At 36.6% G+C, this 23,648-nt stretch overlaps 1 protein-coding gene across 1 annotated transcript in view; it reads left to right on the forward strand.

Annotated features, from left to right (window-relative positions):
* PRIM2 (DNA primase subunit 2) overlaps positions 1-23,648 on the forward strand; it is a 291,593-nt gene that overhangs the window by 59,226 nt on the left and 208,719 nt on the right. The window lies entirely within an intron of this gene.

The raw sequence follows: 23,648 nt of genomic DNA on the forward strand, positions 1-23,648 counted from the left end.
TTCACAGATAAAGATAGTATCTATCACTACTGTCAATCTCTGTAGCCGACACATATTTGCCCACTGGTTGGCCATTCTCCTTGTTTTATTATTATTGGTTTTGTTCACTCATTTTATTTTTTGACATAATGTGAAATGGCTGTATACTTTTCAGGATGTTGGGTATCCCTAATTTGAGTCCTCCAAATGCCAATAGTGCCTACTCTGAAACAAACATGGTTTTAGACTGCCACTTCTCGAATCCTCCAAATGCCAATAGTGCCTACAACCGAAAATATCAGCAGGTATTTCACAAAGCTTCTGGAGTGTTGGGGCCGATCACAGTGGTTTCTTCCTCCTTTCCAAATTGTGGGTTTATGCATGTGATACAATGTCATTCTGGCTGAAAATATGAGAAGGTGTTTGGGGGCTTCTGAAAAAAGCTTTCCTTGCTAATAAAAATAGGCACAGGTGTATTTGCTCTTTGGCTTATCTTCCTAACAATCTAATGTACAAAGAAGGATATGTGGCAGACCTTTGCAAAAATTTTTTCCTCTATTTGTGGGCAGAAGATGGGGGATCTAAATACACTGAGATTAAGGCTAAAACTCTATGAGTTCCTAAGGTAGTAATACATTTATTTTTGCCAGCAAATTACACTTAAGCTTTGTACCTCCCTCCTGCTCATTCTTTCCTCCTTCCAACATACTATAAGAAATTTTAAGATAGTCTTTTAGAATTTTGAAATAATCACAAAGTTTCAGAAAAGTTGCAAGTTATAAACAATACTGTTTTCCCTAAATCACTTGTGAGTAAGTTCCCAACCTTATGTTTCATCACTCCCAATATTTTAGTGCAGGGGTCCCCAAACCTCACCTCCCCACCCCCAGTCCGGAGGCCTGGGCAGTGAGCAAAGCTGGCCTGGACTCCACCTCCTGTCCCTCGTTTCCCCCCAACTCCAGAGCTCCGCCTACTGTCTCCCCATCTACAGCCCCCCACTTTCCAGGAAACCAGACCCTGGTGGCACAAAGTTGGGAACCACTGTTCTAGAGTGTAATACCTGCAAACAGAGATGTCCTTCCGTGTAACCGGAGTTCAGCTGTCAAAACAAGGAAAGGAGCATCAGTACGTGACTACCACTAATCCTCAGACCCCTGTCAGGTTTCACCAGTCCTCTGAGTCACGTCCTGCGTCTGTCCTAAACCACAGGTGTGATTTAGTTACTGCCTTTTTACTCTCCTTCAGCCTGGAACAGGTTTTTAGTTTTTCCTTGACTTTCACAACTTTGTTATTTTTGGAGATTCTAGGCTAGTTGCTTTATAGAATACCTTTTAATTTGGGTTTGTCTGATGTTTGTGCGTGTTTAGATGTATGTTATACATCTTGAGCAGGAATATCACAGAAGTGGGGGTATATTTTCATTGCATACTATCAGGAGACACTTGATTTTGATTCATCCCAATTTTGATGGACTTTATTTAACAGTTTATTTACCTATTCTCTATTGATGTGCATTTGAGTTTTGCTTTTTCTTTTGGTTCTTACTCATACTGCTGCTCTGAACATTCTAGGGCACCTTTGGAAAACACATTTCTGTTGACTCTATGCTGAGGGTTAGAATTGTAGAGTGTAGGGTAGTTCACATTCTGCTTTAATGGATCCGGACTTGGTGAACTTGTCCTGATTGCCAGGGGTTGTGGGGAGCTCTGGCCTCAATGTCTTTAGATTTGATAGTAGAGGGACAGTGACTTGCTGCTTCGGGCACTGCTTAGCTTTCTCCTGGGTGGGTCAGGGCCAAGTCTGGTGGGCAGGTTGACTAGAGAACCCTTTGCCTTATCATGCAGGAGAGTGGATGGAACCTGCCCTGACAGCTGTGGGAGGGAACTGGAAGGAAGGGAGGGAATTTCTTTTAGGGCTATGGTGAAGAGAAAATATAAATCTACTGCGATGGTCTCTTAATACTGTCCTTTCCCATGAGGGAGATTTTCGCCTTGGAGTATGTGATTGCAAATTTCAGTCTTATGAATGGAAATATTCTTGTATGATGAGAAAAATTGCCCTAAATATGAAAAAAGATGTATTTAATAGTGGTAGAGGATGAAATAAGTGGGGCTGGGGAAGTCTAAGTTGGTGAAGGCCTTATTCCAGGTGTTATCTGAAAGTTTGCTCTTAACCTGTGACCACGGGCTTTTTATGATTATGTAATCAATCTGGCTTTTGAACATGCTCTGGGACCAGTAAAAGGTGGCCATTGCCTTCACATTTGATGAAAACTCTTCTTATTGTCCTGTTCTTTTGAGACTCAGCTGTGGCCTCACTTTCTCCAGCAAGCCTTCTCTAACCCTCGAGATCATGTTAAGTGTCTCGCCTTTGTTCTTCTGTAACACTCGTCATGCTACCTAACTATGATGAAATTTTTGCAATTGTGTGTTTCTCCTCAACTAAAACATAAGCTTTTGGATAGTGAAGAGCTGCCTTAACTAAAATTTCTTATCTAGTGTAGCATGTAGCCCGTAGGAGCAGTGCTCAGTAAGATTTTGTTGGACTGATAGGTACTGAATAATAATAACTTCTACTTGTCCATAGTTTGCTGTTTATGCATTTGTTCTTTCCATGAGCCTCTGGGATAGACAGGTTTAATGTGCATTATACAGATGAGGAAAATGCAGCTCCAAGAGGCTAAATAATTTATCCAAGGTTTCCGCTGAGGCCATAATTGACTATATCAGGTTTTCTAATCGTAATTCTGAAGATCTTTTGATGGTAACTGTTCCTTTGTAAGGAGTTGTATTATTAGGAAATTTAGATTTTCACACTCTGAGAAAATATTGGAAGGAAATTATATTAGGGTCCAGTTACAGAGCAGGCAAAAAGGGTGAATTTGGAGCTGAGATGCAATAAATTGATGACTGGTTATGGAAAGAATGAAGGAAGGATATATTCTTTGCTTCACATAACAGTTTTAGAAGCTTTAGCCAGTTCTTTCAATTAATAGTTTATTTTTTCAATAACTTTTTATTTGTCCACCCATGTATTGGGTACTAGGGATACAGTATTTAACAAGACAGATGAAATTTCTTTTTTTAATAAAGCTTATATTCTATTGGGACATGGACAATTACTAAAGAAATAAACAATAGCAATATTGTTTATGATGTGAAGGAGCCAGCTGAACAAATATAGAGGAAAGTGCATTCTGGGCAGGAAAGGTCACTAATGCAAAGGCCCCAAGGAGGGAATCTTGGCATTTTTGCAGAATTAAAAAGGCTACTGTAGCTGAAGTGTAGTGAGTTAGCAGAGAGTGGTACATGATGAGACTACAAAGCCTAGATGTAGGACTTTAAATAAACCAGGGTAAAGAGTTTGAATTTTAGCCTAATGTAGTTGAAAATCATTAGGTGGTTTTGAGTAAGGGAGTGATAAGATCTGACTTACATTTTAAATAGATTATTGCAGCTGGTGCTTGAAAAACACTTGGGTGGGTATACAGTGGATCAGTTGGTTGGAACATCATTCTGCAAACCAAAAGGTATGGCAGGTTTGATTCCTGGTCAGAGTACATGCCTAGGTTGTGGCTTTAGTCCCCAGTTGGGTGTGTATGAGAGGCAGCTGATCAATGTTTCTCTTCCTCTCTCTCCCCCTCTTCCCTTCTCTCCAAAATTGATAGGCATGCCCTAGGGTGAGGAGAAAGAAAAGAAAGACTAGTTTGGGAGTTTATCACATTAATCTAGATGGTGGCTTGAAATAGGGTGGAAACACAGGAGAGAGATAAGTGGATTTCAGTTGTGTGGTTGAAGTATTGTTGACATGATAGACTGGGGGTGAGAGAGAGACACAGAGGAATCAGGATAGTAATAATGGTACCCTAAACTCAATGAAAATTTAATATTTGCCAGGTGCTGTTCTAAATATTTGACATGAATTAATACATTTAATCTTCATAGCAACCCTTTCTGGTGCATACCGTTATTACCTTCTGAAGCTTATAGTAAGATTCGCACGGGTAGTGAAAGCAGAAGCAGGACATGAATTTGTGCAGTCTGGTTTATGACTCTTTATTCCAGAACACCCTATTACCACATCCTAGATTTTGGCCTGAATAACTGATTAGAGGGTGATGCCTTTTTACCAAGGTGCTGAAGACTGAGAGAGAAATATATAAAATAAAGTCAAGAGTTCTGTTTTGACCATGGTAAGTGGGAGATGCATATTGGTCATTCAGATGGAGACAGCAAGTATGCAGTTAGATTCGGGTTTCTGGGGGCGAGAGGGTGCAGCCGTGAGACTGTGAGGTCACGCGGGGCAGGCAGGGAGGCTGTGGTGTGTCAGTGGAGGAGAGAGAGGGCCCACACTGAGCTGGAGCTTCCACACACTTCCATTTTGTCATTAAGCAGCTGAAAGGCTTTCTTTGTTTTGAAAACTGGACAGCTTCTTAAATTGTAGCTTAGTTTTTTTAAGGCAAATGCTCTTTTTTTCTCACGTAGTATGACAGATTTTACTTTCTCTTTGTGAAACTCATTCTTAAGAGGCTCTGGTAAAACTTTAAAAACCAGACTTTCAGAACATGTATCTATACATTTTTATTTAGATGTAGAAAGAAGTAGTTTGAGTTCTCAAGTAAATAATTGACAGGCAAGTAAGCAGCTCTTGGAGTCACAGAGAAAAGTAAGGATTTTCTTTTTTTTAAAAAGGATTTCCTTTTTCATAGTTTTGGAATCCTAGTTGAGTCCATGGTTCACCAAGTGTTTGTTGCTCTGAAAAATGTTTTTTTGTAGGCATTTGATCAAGTAATTTTTACATAAAGAACTTGGACCTCTCTTAAATCTGTTATCCTCTTTTTAAAAGCAGTGTTCAGATTAGTTCCTTAAGCTATGGTTAAATATAATTATTTTGTTGAGTAGTTTACTTACTTTGGAATCATATAGGAATTTTATTTGCTTTATTTGTGTCTAGTTGATGTTCTTGGGGTTTAGACTGACTGATATGCCTTTTCTAATACTGCTTCCTAATTTTTAAAATGCTATTTTGAAGTGGTTGCAATGAACTAGTCAGGGCTACAGCTAATCCATCAATATGCAAATTGTGGATACCACATCTTCCCCCCACCTTTGCTACCAGGCTGCCGCTTGTTTATTTTCCCATCACACCAATCTGTAGGAAACACAAAACATTGTATTTGAAAGCATGAACCTAACAGGAAGAAATCATTTTGGGGGAGAAACATATGTGCTTGTTTCTACTTTGAGATGTTTATTGACTGAGGACGCTAAGCTAAACTTGATCATTGCTCTGCTTGTGAGGTATAGGTTTGTTAAGTGCTTTATAATGTACAGTTTGTAATTTGTTGTGCATTCAATAAACATTTCTTGGACATATGTCAGGTTTACTGCACAGTGCCTATGGGAAATGGGAAATTTCTGAGACAGCAGTCTGGCCCTCAAGAACCGTCTTGCCTAGTAGGGAGAGCTAACATGTACATAAAGGACTCAGTGACTAGGGAGAAAGTGGGTGTGTCCTGAGAGTTGCATCACCTGAGTCCAGGGAATTTCTAGAGATAGAGTTAACATTTGCTTTAAAGGATTTGGCTAACCTCAAATGATTTGACTCCTGTATAAACCCTTACACAAACACTCCCTTAAGCATTAAGCCCTCAAGACAAGGAGGTTCTGACCGGAATCAAATAATCTTAGGAACAAAACCTTGGGTCTGTTGACCACAGAGACCGAATTTTGGTCAAACTGGAGATAACATTTAGGCCTCAGTTTTGTTTCAGCTTCAGGCCAGAAGAGCAGCAAGGCCATGCAGGTGACACCATGGCTGACATCAGGACCAGCCATGAGGGCTAATGACCCCCTGCCCTGGTGCCGACCAGTCAGTGGAGACTCCGGCCCTGAGGAGGAGATACGTGAGCCCCCTTGTTACTCCTCTAAGGGGGTCTAATCCATATGACCAGTGATAAGCCAGGGGAGGAAAGGCCACCTGGAGGTGAAGTCCCACCCTACAGTTTGCCCATTGCTAGGCACCTGGGCCTTTCACCCTGGTGACCTTCTGTACCTGGCTTACCATTCCTACTCTGCTCATGTGTGTCTGACTGCCTACTGTGTCAGAAACATTTCATGCCATGACTGTAGTGGTGTCTACAAGACTTTATGCATTATCTTGACCCCAGTGTCATATAATATATAATATCAATTTTAGCCAAATTATAGATATTACTCTAAATGTCAATATTCAGTTTTTGTATTTCTTTGGAGGTTACATGGATGTGTCTGCTGTGAAAATTCATCAAACTGTACCCTTATTATTTGTCCAACTTTGGACATATATATAAAATTTTACTTCATTAGAGTAGTTTATATTAAAAAAAATAAATGATTTGGCGATAGGGAGATGAACAGTTTGCAGAGAGCAGTAGAGCTAAATGGTTGGGTGCTGGAAAGCATGGGCTCTTGGAGATGTGTTTCAGCAATAGGGGTGTGAGTGCTGTTTGGGGGAGAAAATGGTTTTGGTATTGGGCCTGTTGGGCTTATTGGATTAGTTGGGCATCCTGGTAAACTTGGTTTGAAACTCAGAAGAGTGCCTAGAGATTAAGAGAGAGATTTTGGAGCTACCACATGGTTGTGAAAATAGAAGCCAAACTAGTAGCTGCAATTTCTAAGGAGTAAAGAATAAAAAGAGAAGACGACCAAATACCAAATTGAATATTTCAAGGTTGGATGTGGGGATCAGGTGGACGCAGTGAGCTGGGTACCATGAACGGACAGGGGATGATGCATGAGTCTTGGCATCTTTCACCTTATGTATTTTATTTTAGAATGTGAGGCTTTTAGCACCAATCACAGAATAGGATTGAATAAAAGTTATTTTTTTAATTTAGGGAAATATTCTAGTTTTTGATAGAACAAGTTTCATTCATTGAAAAAAATCAATAACATGAGAGTGCTTTAAAAATTATATAATTCTATATATTTTTTAGGTGTTCATTTGAAGGGGCTAGTTCATAAGAATATTTTAAGAGGTTTTGATTTTTCCTTTTATTTCTTTCTTTAGTGCTCAGTACAATTCTGCATTTTGTGTTTATGGGAAATATTGGTAACAAGAATTTTAATGAATAACTTATCTCAAGTTCTTTGCTTTTCAGCTGCTAGCAAATGTTAGCACCTAGAGAATTTTTACAGGGAAGGATCTTAGACTTGGGTATCATTTGTATGTTACCTTGCCCTCTTGCTTGCCAACTAGAATGCAGGCTCTAGGTTTGTATATCAGTGGGCGTGCTTGCTTGTCTTATTATGTATGGTAGTGTTTATTAGCCTTCTTTTATAAGGGGCTCTCAGTAAAACTTACCAGTCAGGCTTCTTCATTTGCCCTTGAAAGTGTAGCCCCAGTTGGGTTGAAGGCTTACCAAAACTCACACAGCTACTTAGTGAAGGACCTGGGGCTTGCATAGCTCCTTGAGTTCAGTGCCCTTTTTACTACAGTAGTTTGTTACCTCTCCCCAGGCCCTATTACCTCAACCTCTCTATTACTTTTCTCTGATTCACCCTCCCTGTAGCGGTGTTTCCATTACGTGTTTAATGTAAGGTTCTCCAGGGTAGGGTTGTGCCATATTCAACTTTGTTGTCTCTGATGCTAGCACAGTGCCTTGTGAAGAGTAGGTGCTCAGAATCTGATGAATTACCTTGTGAGAGTGGCAGGTTTGTATTCTCCATATTAGTTGAGAAAACGAAAGTTAAATGGGGTTGCACTTCAGTGTACTATTTGTAAAGGAGTGAGGTACCTGATAATGTATGTGAAGTGCTGTAAATGCGGAATATTTCTGAAATCTCAATTGCAAATGTTGATGGTCTCAAAATACTTGTGAAGAATTACTACAGTTAGCTGCAGTAGTTCGAGTTATTACTCTTTGACAGTTTTTCTCTGGGGTATGTGAGATGTGAGTTTGATACTTTGTTAAAAATTTATGATGCTGTGTAAACCAAATTTAAGCCAGGTTTAAACTCTAGCTACGCGTAGTACTTTAAAATAGCAGCTTCATTCTTCATGGTTGAACTGACTCTCCAGAGTAGTTCTTAGGTTACAATTTTTGTGGTCACCTTTGTGTCCCCGGCACCCCTGATCCCATTCACAGAAAAGATAAGATTCATCCACACTCCAGTGTAAAACACACCTGTTCCTCAGATCATTTATCATATGTAAGAATTGTGATTACCTGTTTCAGAAGCCTCAGCCTAGAATGACTAGAAAATACTTAGTATTTTTACACATTATTTATAGTTTTTTCACTGAGCTGCACTGCTTTCATTGACGCCAGAGTGCACTGAAACACTGATTTTTATTCCTATTGTGATGAGAAAATATCAGCAGGTTCAGTTGCTAAGAAACACCTGAATACTGAAAAAAAAATTTTTTTCGGTTCTTGTAAATTCAACTCTTTGACAGTTGTACTCTCATATAGCACAAATTTATTCAATCATGACAAAGAAAGATGCATCACTTGTTAGTTTTCCAATTTAAAAATTTTGCACAAGGGGATCCAGGAGTACGGATAATGTTGCAGGATTGATCGTGTTGAGAGTGTAATTTTTAACAGTGACTGGACAGTGAACAGTAATGATTATATATATGCCTTTGAGTTTGTTTTCTGAAAGTTTTCTGATTTATCATTAATGAGAAAAAGAGCAAGAACAAGACACACACACACACACAACACAGAGGAATTTAAACCAAAGTGAAATTTTGTATGAATTAAACCAACTTTGTCCACATCCAGTATTGTCACCCATGTCTGCTCTTTCATCTACGATACTCAGTAATTACATGCCAGAGAAAGAGTGAATATTAAAATGAAGTGTGTGACTTACACTTTCCTTTATAGCTGATCGTCATTTAGAAAAAGATGTTTATTCAGGTTCAATTTAGTAACTGTTTTTGTGTATTCACTATGTGCGAGGCAAAAACATTGGGACACCAGTGTCTGGTTAAGCATTCAGGGTGCTCAGAATGTGTGACAGGACAGTAGCGGGGAGAGATGTAAGCTTGTCATCATACAGTGAGGCCAGTAAAAAAGAAGTGTGCACTGGATACTGAAGGGGCAGAGAAAAGAGTGATGAACTTAGTCTGGGGATTATAGAGCTTCAAAGATGTACGCTCTGCCCTGGCCAGTGTCTCTCAGTTGGTTGGAGTGGCATCCCCTCACCAAAAGGTTTCAGGTTTTATTCCTGGTCAGAGCACATACCTACGTTGTGGGTTTGATCCCCAGTTCCTATTATCCCTGGTCTGGGCACATTGAATTCCTGTGTTCCAGTGTGTGTGCTAGGCAACCAATTGATGCTCTCATCAGTGTTTCTCTCTCCCTTCCTCTCTTTCTTCTTCTCTCTCTAAAAGCAATGAAAGAAAATGCCCTTGGGTGAGGAGAATAGAAGAAAATGTCAGCTCTAAGCTGGGTTTTGCAGGGTTCTATCTTCAATGTGAATAATCCCTTGATCTTGTCATTTTGGCGGGTGGTGGTGAGGGATGGAGAATGGGACCACTGTGATTTTTCTTCATTTGTACTAAGTTCCCTCTGCATTTCTTCCTCATCCACACCCTCAGCTGATAATAAGACCTGACATTTCTCTTCCTGTCTGCTCCATTCAGGCAGGCGAGTTCTGTACCTTCAAATTTCACTGCTTGTCTGTTTAATTGTACATATATATTTGAGGAACTTGTCAGGGACTGCAGAATCCATCTTCTGATTTACACACATTGCAGAGTCTTGTATCTCAGAAATAAAACTCTTATTAAGACTTTATGTCTTTATCAAGTGACACAGACAGAGCCCTGTGAACTCAAGTGGGCAGCAGCCATTCTAAAATTGGAGCAGTACAGAGAGTGGTGTCTGGAATGTTCTGGGAGATTAATGTGTAAGTTCAAAACAAAAATAACAGTAACAAATGAGAATTGCCCCAGAATTGGTAGCAATAATAGCTGATACTAGAAATAATCAAGGAATGAGAGAATGGAGAGTAAATAAATGCACAGGTTTGATTTCCCCTAAAAATGTAAAAGGCACTAAGGTTAGAAGTGAATATGTTATGAGGCTCTTGCTACTTGTTTAAAATTCCTTTTGTTTTTTATAATTTATTGTTTTAGGGTATACTTAAAAACATGAAAGTAGGTGAATTTGTGTTTTCATGCCTGCATTTTTAATCAGAAACCTATCATAGAGTTATGAGACTTTAGTAATATGGAAAGCACTTAAGCTCTGGTCTTAAAAATATTATGGTTGTCCTTTGTGAAACTATGATTTTGTCCATGTACAAATTATATTTGTTGAGTTGCAAAACAGTTAAGTGAACAATGTCAATGAGCTTACTAAATGGAGGTGTGAATGGGGTAATGATCTAGAAAATAGAGAACTGAAGCTGGAAGAAGATATAGAAGACAGATTTCTTTTTCATAAATTTGAAAACAGAAGAGTAGCAAGCAAGATTGGTAACCAGAGTGTTATCTTCTATAACCATGCCATCAAAAATTCCACAGTTACGGCAATGATTATTAAAGCTGAAATAATGGAGAGAAGATGAAATAATGTTCAATCTTTGAGGAAAAAACAAACTCATAGCTTTGGATTTTGTCAAGGCAGTTATAATCCCTAAGAGGGTAGATAGAATAACAATTTGCATTTATAGTTTTTTCTCCCAAGTAGCTTAAATCTTTAAGTCCATTTTCATTAATCCTTTGGACTACTTTTCAGTTTTGTTTAAAATATTAGGAAGGAAATCATGTCTACTTTTTGAGGATAGCTGAAAAAGATGAGGTATTGAAAGTTAAAGAAATTACTTTTTTACCTTGATGACTGCAATGTTTTGTGTGTTTCTTCTCTCATTTCTTAACACTTTGACCAAGGAATTTTTCCTTCAGCAAGTATATATCAATTGCATACTGTGGGTTAGGCCTGAGGTGGCATGCTGCATGCACGCGTGCGCGCACACACACACACATACACACAATTTGAAACTATATTTTCCTTTTCAGTTTCATGTGGCACTGAATCATTCTTCTTAGGTCAAGAATCTCTGAACTTGGCCAGTTTAGCTGAAGACCTGGCCTGCTGGGTGATGGTGTTTGTGGTCGTGGTGATGGAGGCAGGTTTCTAGTCAGCACTTAGCCAGCCACTGTTAAATTTAAATATGCATTGCCAATTTAATCCTGTCTGTAACATTATGAGGTGGTTAGTAACATGCATTTTGCAGATGAGGAAAGTGGGACTTTGAAAGGTAAAGTAGCTTATCTAAGATCACAGTACTAGTGGCTGAGCCAGAATTCCAGGCCAGTATTGAATCCATGGTTTCTCGGCTCGTGATCTTTCCTGATGTCTGCCTCTTTATGGGAAGTGGCACAAATATGATTCCTTTTTCATTTTCAGATCAGTGTTGATGAGCTTAAATGTGTTAATCAACTCCTTACTCCATAGCCATGGTAGAATTGGGGATTTTATCAGTTAGAAGTGTCTTAAATAAGTTGTGTAAGGTATTTAACTGAAGTAGGGGTTATTTTCCTGACCCAGCCTGAGACAAGGGCTTGCTCCCCATACTGTAGTAGCTCAGCAATGTCAGGGCATGTCTCTTAAATCCTCTTGTTCCTTCTCTCCTGGTTATGCCACTGGGTTGCAGGATGTCTGGCTGCTTAGCTTCTGTTTCCTGCCTTCTTTAGGATGATCACCCTGTCTTTGCTCCTCTTCATTGGGGAGCAAATGCTCTCTCAGAATTTCCATACCTTATTCCTTTCCTAGCAAAGTGCTCTGTTTTTTTTTTTTTTTTTGTTTGGCTGAAACCTGTGCTTCATCGCCACCTTTGTTTGAGAGAGTGTAGACGAATATTTTATTTCTTCAGCCACTGTGGTAGAGGCAGGCAGGGGATTGGGTGATTGAAGAGCAAAGCTGCAGGTTTGCCACAAGATTGATGGGCTCTCCTGAATTTAGGTGAGATGAAATGCACTTACCTGCAGATGGATTAGAAGAGGATTTTCTTAATGTGTACCTGGTGGGCATGAGTTGTATTCCATAGTGGAAGACAGTACTAGGAGGTGACAATATAGCTGCTGAGTTAATGGAACATACCTTTATCTCTAGCTAAATGGGCTGGTGATCGCAAGTGCTGAAGAGAGGAGAGGCTTTGGGGGAAAGGAGCTAGCGATTTATTTTTGAGAGAAACTGGGTTGAGAGAGAGAAAATCTGAAATCAAGAATGTGCTGAATCCATGTGAGACTTGTATGTAGTAGGGGCTGAGTAATAAGTTACTACCCTGTCTTTTGTTTTGTCTTGTTTATAACAAGGGTTTTTGAAATGATTAGATTGGTGTTATCTTTATCACTCGAATCACCAAGTCCAGATTGATTACTCTCATGAGTGGTGGAGTAAGGGTAGTCACTGTCTGGATGCTCTTGGGAATGGGTTGTCTCTGATTCTTCCTGCTCTCCTGTCCCAAGTTACTAACTGTGGCTGGAGAAAGTAGCCAGGGGAGGTGGAATAACAACCTTTGATATGACTTATAGCTCTCCAAGTTTGTGCACCTATGTAAAGGAAAAGTCTGTAGACAATGGAAGATGTTGGAACAAATGAAAAGTTATTATTGTCATTCACTTTGTGGGGCCTAGCTGCCTGGCAGGTGACAGAGTAGCCCTTAGCTATATGTTACCCAATAAGTATATCTTCACTTTAAAAAATAAGTTCCTTTTTTCATGATTCTGTCATGTTAGGTTGCTCCATTGACTGAGGTCCCTTAATTCATTGTTGTTTTAGAACAGGGACTTGTACTGTCTTTGTGCTTTTGTGTGTGTGTGTGTGTGACAAATTATGATGTATTTTATATGAGCTTAATCTTGGCTGCAGACATTTGGCTGCAGTAGATATTTTTACTGTTCAAACCCTCTGTCTCAGTTAAACTCTTTGTATCATCATTCCTGCTTTCTCTACTCATCCTACAACCTACCCACCCCGTGTCTTGTGTTTCATATACTCATCTTCTTATTATCACTAATATACTCCATGATCTTTCAGCTCAGAGTCTTGTGTCTTAGCTTCTCTTATCCATATTTTTCTTCTGATTTTATTATTGTGGTACAGTATATGTAACATAAAACTTACTGTCTTAACCGTTTTTCAGTGTACAGTGCAGTGGTGGTAAGCACCTCATATTGTCACGCAGCCATCGCCACCTCCCATCTCCAGAGCTCTCTTCGTCTTGCAAAATTGAAACTCTGTCCTATTAAAAAAAAACTGCCCATGTTTCCCTTCTCAGCTCTTGGCAACCACCATTCTACTTTATTTATTTTCATCTTTCCTTTTTTCCAGCCCTCAGTCTTTGATAATCACCATTCCAATCTCTGTTACTATGAATTTGTTCTTTTTTTTTTTTTTTAAAGATGGCACATGTAAGAAATGCAATATTTGTCTGGCTTTTTTCACTTAGCACAAAACCCTCAAGGTGTATCCATGTTGTTACAAGTGGCAGGATTCACCTTTTTTTATTAAAGGCTGAATAATGTTCCTGTGTGTGTGTCTGTGTTTGTACATATATATTTTTATCCATTTATTTGTCAATGGACATTTAGGTTGATTCAATATCTTGGCTGAGGAACATGCATATCTCTTTGAGATAGTTTATTTCATTTGGATTGTAGTGTTTTTGAATAAACAGTACTCAGACCACTTGTCCTCTTTATAAAGTAAAACTAAATTCTCTTTCTTCAGTATGAGTCTAATATAGTTTTTGGAAATGCACTTTTCTCTTTTGGTCCCTCTTAACTCTTCAGCCATATTTCTAGTTGTGTGTTTCTTCTCTTTTTCTTGTGTCTTGTTAAAATTTATCTTAGTGATAAAGCAAGGCTAGGCATGAAGAGGTGGGAAGGTGAGGTGGGGAGGAACTTATTGGTAAGTAATACTGGTTTTGAGTGGAGTAAAATGAGGTGCTTATGTTAATATAGCTTAATAAAAATAATGTGAGAAACACAGAAAAAATTTGTTCAGTGTATAAGTTTAAGGAATTGCTGTTAGGCTTTGTAGCCTACTATATTTTTATATTTTAGAACTCTGTGTTGCATTAGAAGTACTTAGAAAGTGTGGACCTGACCATTTGTCTTCCAGTTTTCCTCAGCTGTTTTTTGAGATTGCCTTGAAAGAAATATAAACAAATATAATATTATAATATATTAGGTATTAATATATTATATGATTATGTGTTATCACAATATACAGGGGTGGGCAAAGCAGGTTTACAGTTACAGAAATAAATAATACAAGAGCAAACTGTGTTTCACATACAACTGCAACCTATTTTTACCCCTATGTATAGTATATTATAATATATTAAATATTATAACAGATATCAAATAAGTACATCATCATTAAACCATATAACAATATCTTAATAAATATACTATTAATATTTTTTGAAGGAAATATAAATATAGTAAGAGCTGCCCTAGGGGGAAGACTGGCCACTATTTCCTTACAGTTTAAATTTGTCCCAGTAGGGTATGTACTTTAGTTAAGGAGGTAAACAAAATGTGCCACTGCAGACACTATTGCATAATAAATACTTTGAGAAAGTAAATTGATGATAAGGAGTAAATTGACGAATCAGAAGATTTTATTGAGGCTTTGTAGAAGTATAAAGGGAGAAAAAATGATAATCTACAACATATTTTAAAGTATTGAAGATGTAATTAATTGACTTTTGAAAACACTGCAGTTTGACATGTGGGGAAACTGTGCCTGGTCCTGATTTTCATGGGCGGTGAGTGTCCCCTGAGGAGAGCGCCGTGCACTGGTCTTGCGTCGGTGGAAACCCGAGTCAGACCTTTTTCTGCTGCTGGTGATGATCTACAGTTGTAGTTTTTAGTGCTGGGTCACGACAATTTTTATTGTTTTTGTGGCCAAATATAATTTATGATTCCTGTAGTCCAACTTGTAATTTCTGCATGTACCATTGCTAAAAGCACATGATGCATGAATGAATTAAAAAAAAATCTATGAGTGGTACTTGATATTTGACTAGCCAACAATTTGACATTTTGCTTCGGTAAGTTCTTAACTTCTGAGAGTATCATATTTGAGCCTACTCTTTTATTTAGAAATAAAACATTGTTAAATAGAATATTGTAAGTATCTTTTAAAAAATAGGGTTGTGGAATTTTTAAGGTTTCATATTATAGTGTCAAAAACTACTCAGTTATACTCTTGCTTCATTGTTTATTATGTTTCTAGAATACTTCAACACATTGTAGGCTTAATTCATAATTCAGTATGTTTGGACATGAATCCATGGTTCATTGTGTAAATGCACACTCATATTTGCATATATTCTCCAATTTTATTTTTTAAACTTTTTCATCATGATTCTGTTTGTCACAATATTATGGTAAGAAAGATTAGCAGTTTCTGGGAAGATGCATCTAGAAATAATAGGTAGTTTAATTTTAAAGTATCTTAGTCTTAATGGATAAGTTTTGTCTTCAGTTTAGATAGTGTCTGTTTTTATATAAATTTCTAATTCTTCACCAAAGCATCCAAATGTTGATTATATCGTACTTTTGGTAGAGAATACTTTAAGAATTAGGAGGAATTATTATACCTTTGTCATTTCTACTGTAAGCTTCTTTTTAATCCTAAGAGATTCTTTTTTAAAAAAATGAGGTAGAATTTGGATATATCATTATACGTTTCAGGCATACAACATAGCGATTCAGTATTTGTATGTACTGGAAATGATCACCACAGGGAGTCTAGTCACCATACAGAGTTACAGTTTTTTTTTCTTGTAATGAGAACTTCTAAGATTTAGGCTTTTAGCAACTTTTGTATGTAATATAGTCTTATTAACGACAGCCACTGTGTCATGCACCACAGTGCCGTGACGTATTTATTCTCCAAGTGGCGGTGTGTACCTCTCTACCGTCTTCACCCGTCTCGCCCTCCCCAAGCTCCTTCTCTTGGACAACCACTGATCTAGTCTCTGTATGAGTTTTGTTTTTCCACTGTTTTTTTAGATTCCACATATTTGAAGTCATATGGTGTTTATCTTTCTCTGTCCGACTTATTTCACTTAGCATAGTACCCTCAAGGTCCTGTAAGCTTTGTTAATGAAAAACTGTTCTGTCCTGTATATGCACTGCAGGCTGTTCTCTTTTCTAGGTCGTCCTCTGGAAATTGTTCAAACCCCTATCCCCACAGGTGTGCATGTGCATGTGTGTGTTCCCCTAAAGGAACAGTGTTGGTTACCTTCTTTGCTCTTACTAATATGTTTGCTTTAACTGTGTTTAGTGTTTCTCTTTATGGCTACCCTTGGCATCTGAGGCATTGAAACTGACATTTTTGTTATAAAATGCTTCACAATAGGGCTTTTAATTCAACAACTGGGCTCCAATTCATTTAAGTATCCCTTAGTCCTGATTTCACCCTTTTAAGGATCAGAGATACTTTTCCTATGACTATCCAAGAAAAGCCATCAAGCAGAATAGAAACTGTTTGAAGCAGGAGTATAGGTTTTGTCCCATGTTAAAGATAAGCAGCATATTTTCAGAAGACTAAGTATAGTGAAGATTAGAATCACATATTACACACTATACTTTGATTAGTAATATATGTGGATTATTTTTGAATGTTTATGAGGTCAGTTTTTTCTTTTTAATGTTATTTCTCTTTTTTATAATATGATTGGGACTATGCTTTTTTATTAGTATCAGTTTGAACTTTTAAAACAGTTTTATTGAGGTAGAAATTAATACATGAAATTCACCAATTTTTAAGTGTATAGTTGAGGGAGTTTTAACACGTGTATGGCTGAATGACTATCACTACAAGCAAGAGATGTAATATTTTCTTCACCTTCCCCACCCCCCAAAATTCTCTTGTGCTTTTTAAGCAGTTCATTCCCTCTTCCCAACCCTGGAACACTCGTTATCATGAAAATTTTATCTGTTTTATAATTTCATATACATTGAATCATATAGTATTTATTCCTCTGTGTTTGGCTTTAAAAAACTGCATGATATTTCCAGTATTTATCTGTGTCACTCCATGTATTGGTATTTAATTGTTTTTTATTGTTGTGTCATTTCATTGTATGAATGCACCAGAATTTATCCAGGCCCCACTTGATGGCCATTTAGGTAGTTTCTGGTTTTGGGCTACTGTGAATAAAGCTGCTGTGAACACTTGGATAAACACCCATGGGATCACTGGGTTGTGTGGTATGTGTTTGCAAGGTATGTTTAATTTTATGAGAAACTTCCGAACTGTTTTGAAAGTGGCAAGACCCTTTTGCCTTCCCGGCAGTAGCGTACCGGTTACAGTTACTCTGCAACCTTGCCAGAAGTTGGTGTTATCAGTTTTTATTGATTTTTATCTTGAGTTTTAAAACTTGAGATAAAATCGACATATAACATACTAACTTCAGATGTATAAAATAATGATTCAGTATTTGTATATATTGTAAATGATAACCAGAGTAACTCTGGTTAACATCCTTCACACAGTTACGATTTTTTTATGTTGAGAACTTTTAAGATTGACTTTAGAGTTTTATATTTTAAACATTGTTGTGTGTGTATGATGCCATGTCATTTAATTTTCACTTGCTGAATGACTAATGACATTGAACATCTTTTCAGTTCCTATTTGTGTTTCATATATTTTCATTGTTAAAGTGTCTATTCATATCCTTTTGCAATTTAAAAAATCTGGGTTGTGTTCTTGTTATTGGGTCTTATTAGTCCTGTATATATTCTTCAGATAAGTCATATTTGTGTGTTTGTGTGTGTTTATACATATACATACACACACCCATCCATGTAACAGCTTATCCGAATAATGTAATAGAACTCATAAAACATACATATACATGAATGTGTGTTTATGTGTGTGTGCATTCTGAATATTCTCTCTCAGTCTGGACTTGCCCTTTTATTGCTTTAATGATATCTTTTGAAGAGCAAAAGTTTTAAGTTTTGATTCATTCCATTTTATCGTTTTTTTAATGGTTCATTTTCTATCTAAGAAATATTTACCAAACCCGAGAGCACAAAGAATTTCCCTTATATTATGGTTTTAGCTCTTTCTTACCTCTGTGATCCATTCTGAATTAATTTTAAGATATGGTGTAAGGTAAAGGTCAATATGAGATATGGTGTAAGGTAAAGGTCAATATTTATTCTTTTTTTTCCATATTGACTTCAAGTTGTTTCAGCACCAGCAATAGAAAAGATTATCCTTTCCCCTTTGGATTACCTCGGCACATTGTTGAAAATGATTTTCTCATGTGAGCGTGGGTGTGTTTCTCTGCTACGCTGTTCTATTAATGCATATGTCTGTCCTTATAACTATCGCCTTTTGATTACTGTATCTTTTTAATAAGTTTTGGAATCAGGTTGCATGTTTTAATTTTTATCTTTTTCCAAAATTGGTTTGGCTCATCTTTGTATTTCCATGTACATTTCAGAATCAGCTGGTTGATTTTTACAGAGAAGTCTGCCAGAATTTTGACTGGGATTGCATTGAATCTGTAGATGTATTTGGAGACCGTTGCTGTCTTAACAATATTGAGTCATTTAATCTACAAAGATGGAATATATCGAATTTATTGAGGTCTTTTAAAATTTCAGTACTATTATGTAGCTTTCATTGTAGAGGATTTCATATTGTATTTCATTTATTTCTAAGTATGTTTTGGATGCTTTAATAAATAGCATTAATTTTTTTCATTGTCACAATTGTTGTTGCTAGTATATACAGATAGAATTTTTAAATATTTCCTTTGTATGTTGCAGTTTTGCTAACTTAACTCATTAATTTTAGTAGTCTTTTGGTAGATTCTTTAGCATTTTCTACGTAGATTCCCATGCATTCTGTGAATAAAGAAAGTTTTACTTTTTCCTTCTGATCTGAAATGACCTTTCATTTTTCTCGTCTACTGCACTGGCTAGGACTCCTCTCGTACAAGTCAAACAGAAGTGGTTAGAGTGGGATGCCCTGCCTTGCTGCTGATTTGGGGACGCATTTAGTCTTGCACTATTAAGTTTGATATTAGCTGTGGATTTTTCATAGATGTTCTTTGATCAGGTTAAGGAAGCTTTCTTTTGTTTTCAGTTTGCTTGTTTTTTATTGCAAGGGTTTGTTATGAACGGATGTTGAATTTTATCTAATGATTTGAGCATTTATTCATTTATTGAGATGACCATTTGGTTTAGAAATAATTTTAGTCTCTTAATGTAATTGATAATTTTTTATTTATTTGCTTGTTTGTTTATTTTGGGGTCCTTTATAGAGGTTCCTTGATGACCCTTCTTCTCTCCCCTGTTATCTCCCTCCCCCCACCCCTCTGGTCACTGTCAGTTTGTTCTTTCAGTGTCTCTGGTTCTATTTTTGCTCGTTTGTTTATTTTGTTGTTTAGGTTTCACTTATAGATGAGATCATATGGTATTTGTCTTTCACTGCCTGGCTCATTTCACTTGATTATTTTTTAAAGTATTAAATCAATCTTGCATTCCTGGGATAAACCTACTATGTCAAAGTATATTTTCTTTTTCTTTTTTTTAATAAATTGCTGAATTTTTGCTTCACTGCTCATGAGGAATATTGGTTTAGAGTTTACTTTAACTATAATATCTGTCTGATTTTGATGTCAGGTTAACGTTGGTCTTATAAAATGAGTTGGAAAATTGTTCCATCTTCTATATGCAGTTTATATAGTAGTGTAGTGTAAAACATACAATTTAATTATATATGGAATAACATAAATTACCCTCAACTTTATCTTTCTTATTTTCCTTTAAAATAGATCTTAACTAAGTTTGTATTACAAGCTGCTTTAATATTTTATAATTAAAAGTGAATATTTTAAGTATTAAGATTTTTAAAAGCATAGATCAAAAACTGTGATTTAAAAAATAGGTATGCTAATTATTCTAGGGCAGTAGGATTTTTCATAGACTATTTGGGAAAATTTGGAAAGTGTATGAATGTGTGGAGACAAAAATTTATATAGTGTATTACTGATAACATGGTATTTAACATTTAGAATCTGTTGTCTTAACATTTCACAAGCATTTTTTGAAAAGGTAATTTATGTTAATAGCGTTTTTATGACTATGTACTCTGTCTTGTGGAGTTACAATAATTTGCGTTTCTGTCTGTTTGATATTGGAATTTTACCACTTCTGATTTTTTTTTGTAATTTACGTTTTTGTATAAGCCTCTATTTTAGTTTCTGAAATCGATATAGATAGTCAGAAGTTAAATTCTTGGGTCAAAAAGTTTAAATATTTTAAAGTTCTTGATGCCTTGATGCATTTATGGAACTGCTTTTCTATATATTCACTTAGTACTGTCTCAAACAGTATACAAGAATATTTATTTCAGCTCTTCAACAGTGTAGGATTTTACAATTAAAAGTCTTGGCTAATATAGGTAAGAAGTAGTATCTTATTGCTCTTAGTTCCATTTCTTTAATTACTAGGGAAATATTTTAAAAACTCTCTTGAATATTTTTAGACTACTAATTCTGAAGAGTTATACAACAGAAGTATTAAAGGGGAAATATATGGAAAACAAGTTTCTGAAGTAAAATGAATAGAAATAGAAAAGCAAAAGCATAAAGCTTACAGGCGTGTCCAGCCTTTTGACATCTCTGTGCCACACTGGGAGAAGAAGAGTTGTCTTGGGCCACACATTAAATACACAAACACTAAGGAAAACTGATGAGCAAAAAAAAAAAGATTTTAAGTAAGTTTATGATTTTGTGTTGGGCCACGTGCTGCCTGTAGGCGCGGGTTAGACACCCCTGCTGGAATTTATGTATCCTTGGGAAAGGGAAAGGGATTTTAGCTTACATCAAATGGTCTCATTAGTTTAATAGGAAGTGGATAGAGTGATGCAAGAACTGTGATTTGCCTATTCTAATTTCTTCAAAATATGCTAACACTTTATAAACTTAGTGAATCTTAGTACTTATAAATTTGCTTTTTATGGCTCATATCATTGATGAAAGTTTTTGCTACCTGTTACCTAAAAGTGTCTAGAGCACAGAGAGACCTTGTTGCAGCCTCAACTATGATAATAAGCCACTCAAAAGTAGTAATTTGAAAGAAGTGAAAGAAAATAGCGGTGAAACTCACAAAGTATTTGAAGCTATAGGTAGAAAATTTTGTCTTTGTAGTAAATTTGGTAGATGGTACAATTTAAGAACATGGGTGACTAGCAAAAACTTAGAGGAGAAGGAGAAATGGAGGGGAATAAATTTGAATTGAAGTATGTTTTAGTGGGTAAAAGAAAATGTGAGCCTTTAAATAGAAATTTGGTGTATATCTTTTTCATAATAGGTAAATTTGTTTATAATCTGCTTGTTTCCAGGAAACATCTGAGGCAGCTTACAATAAAACACATTGAAGTAGTAAGATAAAAAGAAAAAAGAAAAATTAGCACTTAATGCAAAACTGTAATTCTTAAATGGCAACATGGATGCTGTGTTTGTACTTAACATTGGGTTATGCGTGTCCTGGGAATACAGGCAAATAGGAAACTAATCATTTAGATAGGAAGGAGAGACTGTACCAGTTTCTGAAATCTAAGACTTAAGGACTATGCTGTGCCAATTAAGCAAAAATTTTTACTGATGGAAGAAGGTACATGAATTAATCTAAAAATAGTAAATCATCAAAATGGTCAAATCTACTATATTTGAGACTTCTGTTAAACTTCATAGATGTGATCTGAACTGTTATTTACCAGGTCTGTCTGGAAAAGTCCAGCTGTTGTTAATATAATGAGAATGGTTTGCTTGACATTGATGTAACCTGGCAGCCAGGGAGAGTGGACTGAAATGCACATGCATGTGCATTGACCACTTCACTGTACTAGTCACTGTTCTCGTGGGGGGCGGTAGACGCTGCTGAGTGAGAATTGTACTGTGTGGCCTGTCGCATTCAAAGTGACTGAGTGAGTAGAGCAACAGATCTGTATCAAATTTTGTGTCGTTTGAACATTCCTCCTTGAAAACTATTTGGATGAGTGAGAAGCCCCACTGCATCCCAGATTTGGTGCCTTGCTTTTCCCAAAACTAAAGTCAGTTCTGGCTTTTCCCAAAACTAAAATCACCTTTGAAAGGTAAGAGATTACAGACCATTGATGAGATTCAGGAAAATACTATGGGGCAGCCAATGGTGATTGGGAGAACTGTGTGAGGTCCCAAAGGGCCTACTTTGAGGGGCACTGAGGTGTCATTGCCCTATGTACAATATTTCTTGTATCATATATCTTCAATAAGTGTCTTTATTTTTCATAGTACATGGCTGGATACTTTCTGGACATATCTCATTTATATCTTGGTATTTATGTTTTTGTCCCATCTATCTAATGTTCATCAAGAAGCTACTATACACTCAGCATGTTGTCAGGGCTTTGAAAGGATAGAGATCCACTTAATGTCTCTATATTATGAAAGCTTAAATTCTGGACCAGAAGACAAATGAACAACAGGAAACATTTAGAAAATAATTCAACATAAGGTCTAAGATGTCTAAGGTACTTACATATATGTTGATGTGTAAACTATGCAAATTACTTGACCTGGGTCCTGCAGCATCTGAGTAAGTGGAAAATAAGTTGTGGGCTGGGAAGACGTTCTGTAGGAGCTACACTGTGACCAAGGGGAGGTCTAGCTGGTGTTCATGTTTTGAATTCAGTTCAGGGTCCAAATGACATCGGAGTGGAGAATATGAGGCCACTTTTCATATTCTCTCTGCAAAGGATGGTCACAAAAGATAGATCATAAATGATACTTGAAAAACATGAACATTTTATGCCAATTGAGAAGCAGATCTAAAAAGAATAGGTTGTTCTTTTTCATCTTTGAGTTCTCAGTGCTTACCATACTAGTTGGCATATTATAAAGGATTAATAAATATTCTTTTTTTGTCTGTTTGCTGTTCCAGTTGGGTGTTTTCTGCTTCCTTGTCTTCCAAATTGCTGATTGCTGCTTCATCTAATCTATTGATTCCATCCCGTATATTATTTGTTTCAATTGTTTTCTTCATTTCTGACTGATTTTTGGTTTTTATTATTTCTATGTCCTTTTTTATGTGCTTATTATCTTCCTGTTGAAGTTCTCACCTGGTTTATCTATTCTTCCTCTAACTTCATTGAGCATCCTTATAACCAGTGTTTCGAATTCAGTGTCTGGTAGATTTCTTGCCTCCATTTTATTTAGTTCTGTTTCTGGAGTTTTCTCCTGGTATTAATAAATGTTTATTGGATGAATGACTAAAAAGAGAAAAATGGGAGAGAGGTGTTCTATAACAATTGATAAGAGAAATAAAATATTAATTAAATGAAAAGAAACCTTTTTAAAGAGTTTTAAAGAAGGGATTGGGTGAGTAGAGAGTTGTTTACTTTTCTAAAATAGTTTTGGTGATAACTTGTCAGTATTTTTGTGAGAGCCTCGTTTATCTTCCGTACTTAAGTGAAATAATGCTAATTTAAAGGAACTTGTATAAATTTACAAAACAATCTCACATATGGAGATGTTGGTCACTAATCTGATAGCGAAACCACAGATTTTGATTGTTTGAAAGTAGTAGCTGGTAAAGCATTGCTTCTTAATTATCAGAGTTCTTTGATTACCTTACTTATTACC

The sequence above is a fragment of the Phyllostomus discolor genome, chromosome 4 (assembly GCF_004126475.2).
Source record: "Phyllostomus discolor isolate MPI-MPIP mPhyDis1 chromosome 4, mPhyDis1.pri.v3, whole genome shotgun sequence".
Lineage (NCBI taxonomy): Eukaryota > Metazoa > Chordata > Mammalia > Chiroptera > Phyllostomidae > Phyllostomus > Phyllostomus discolor.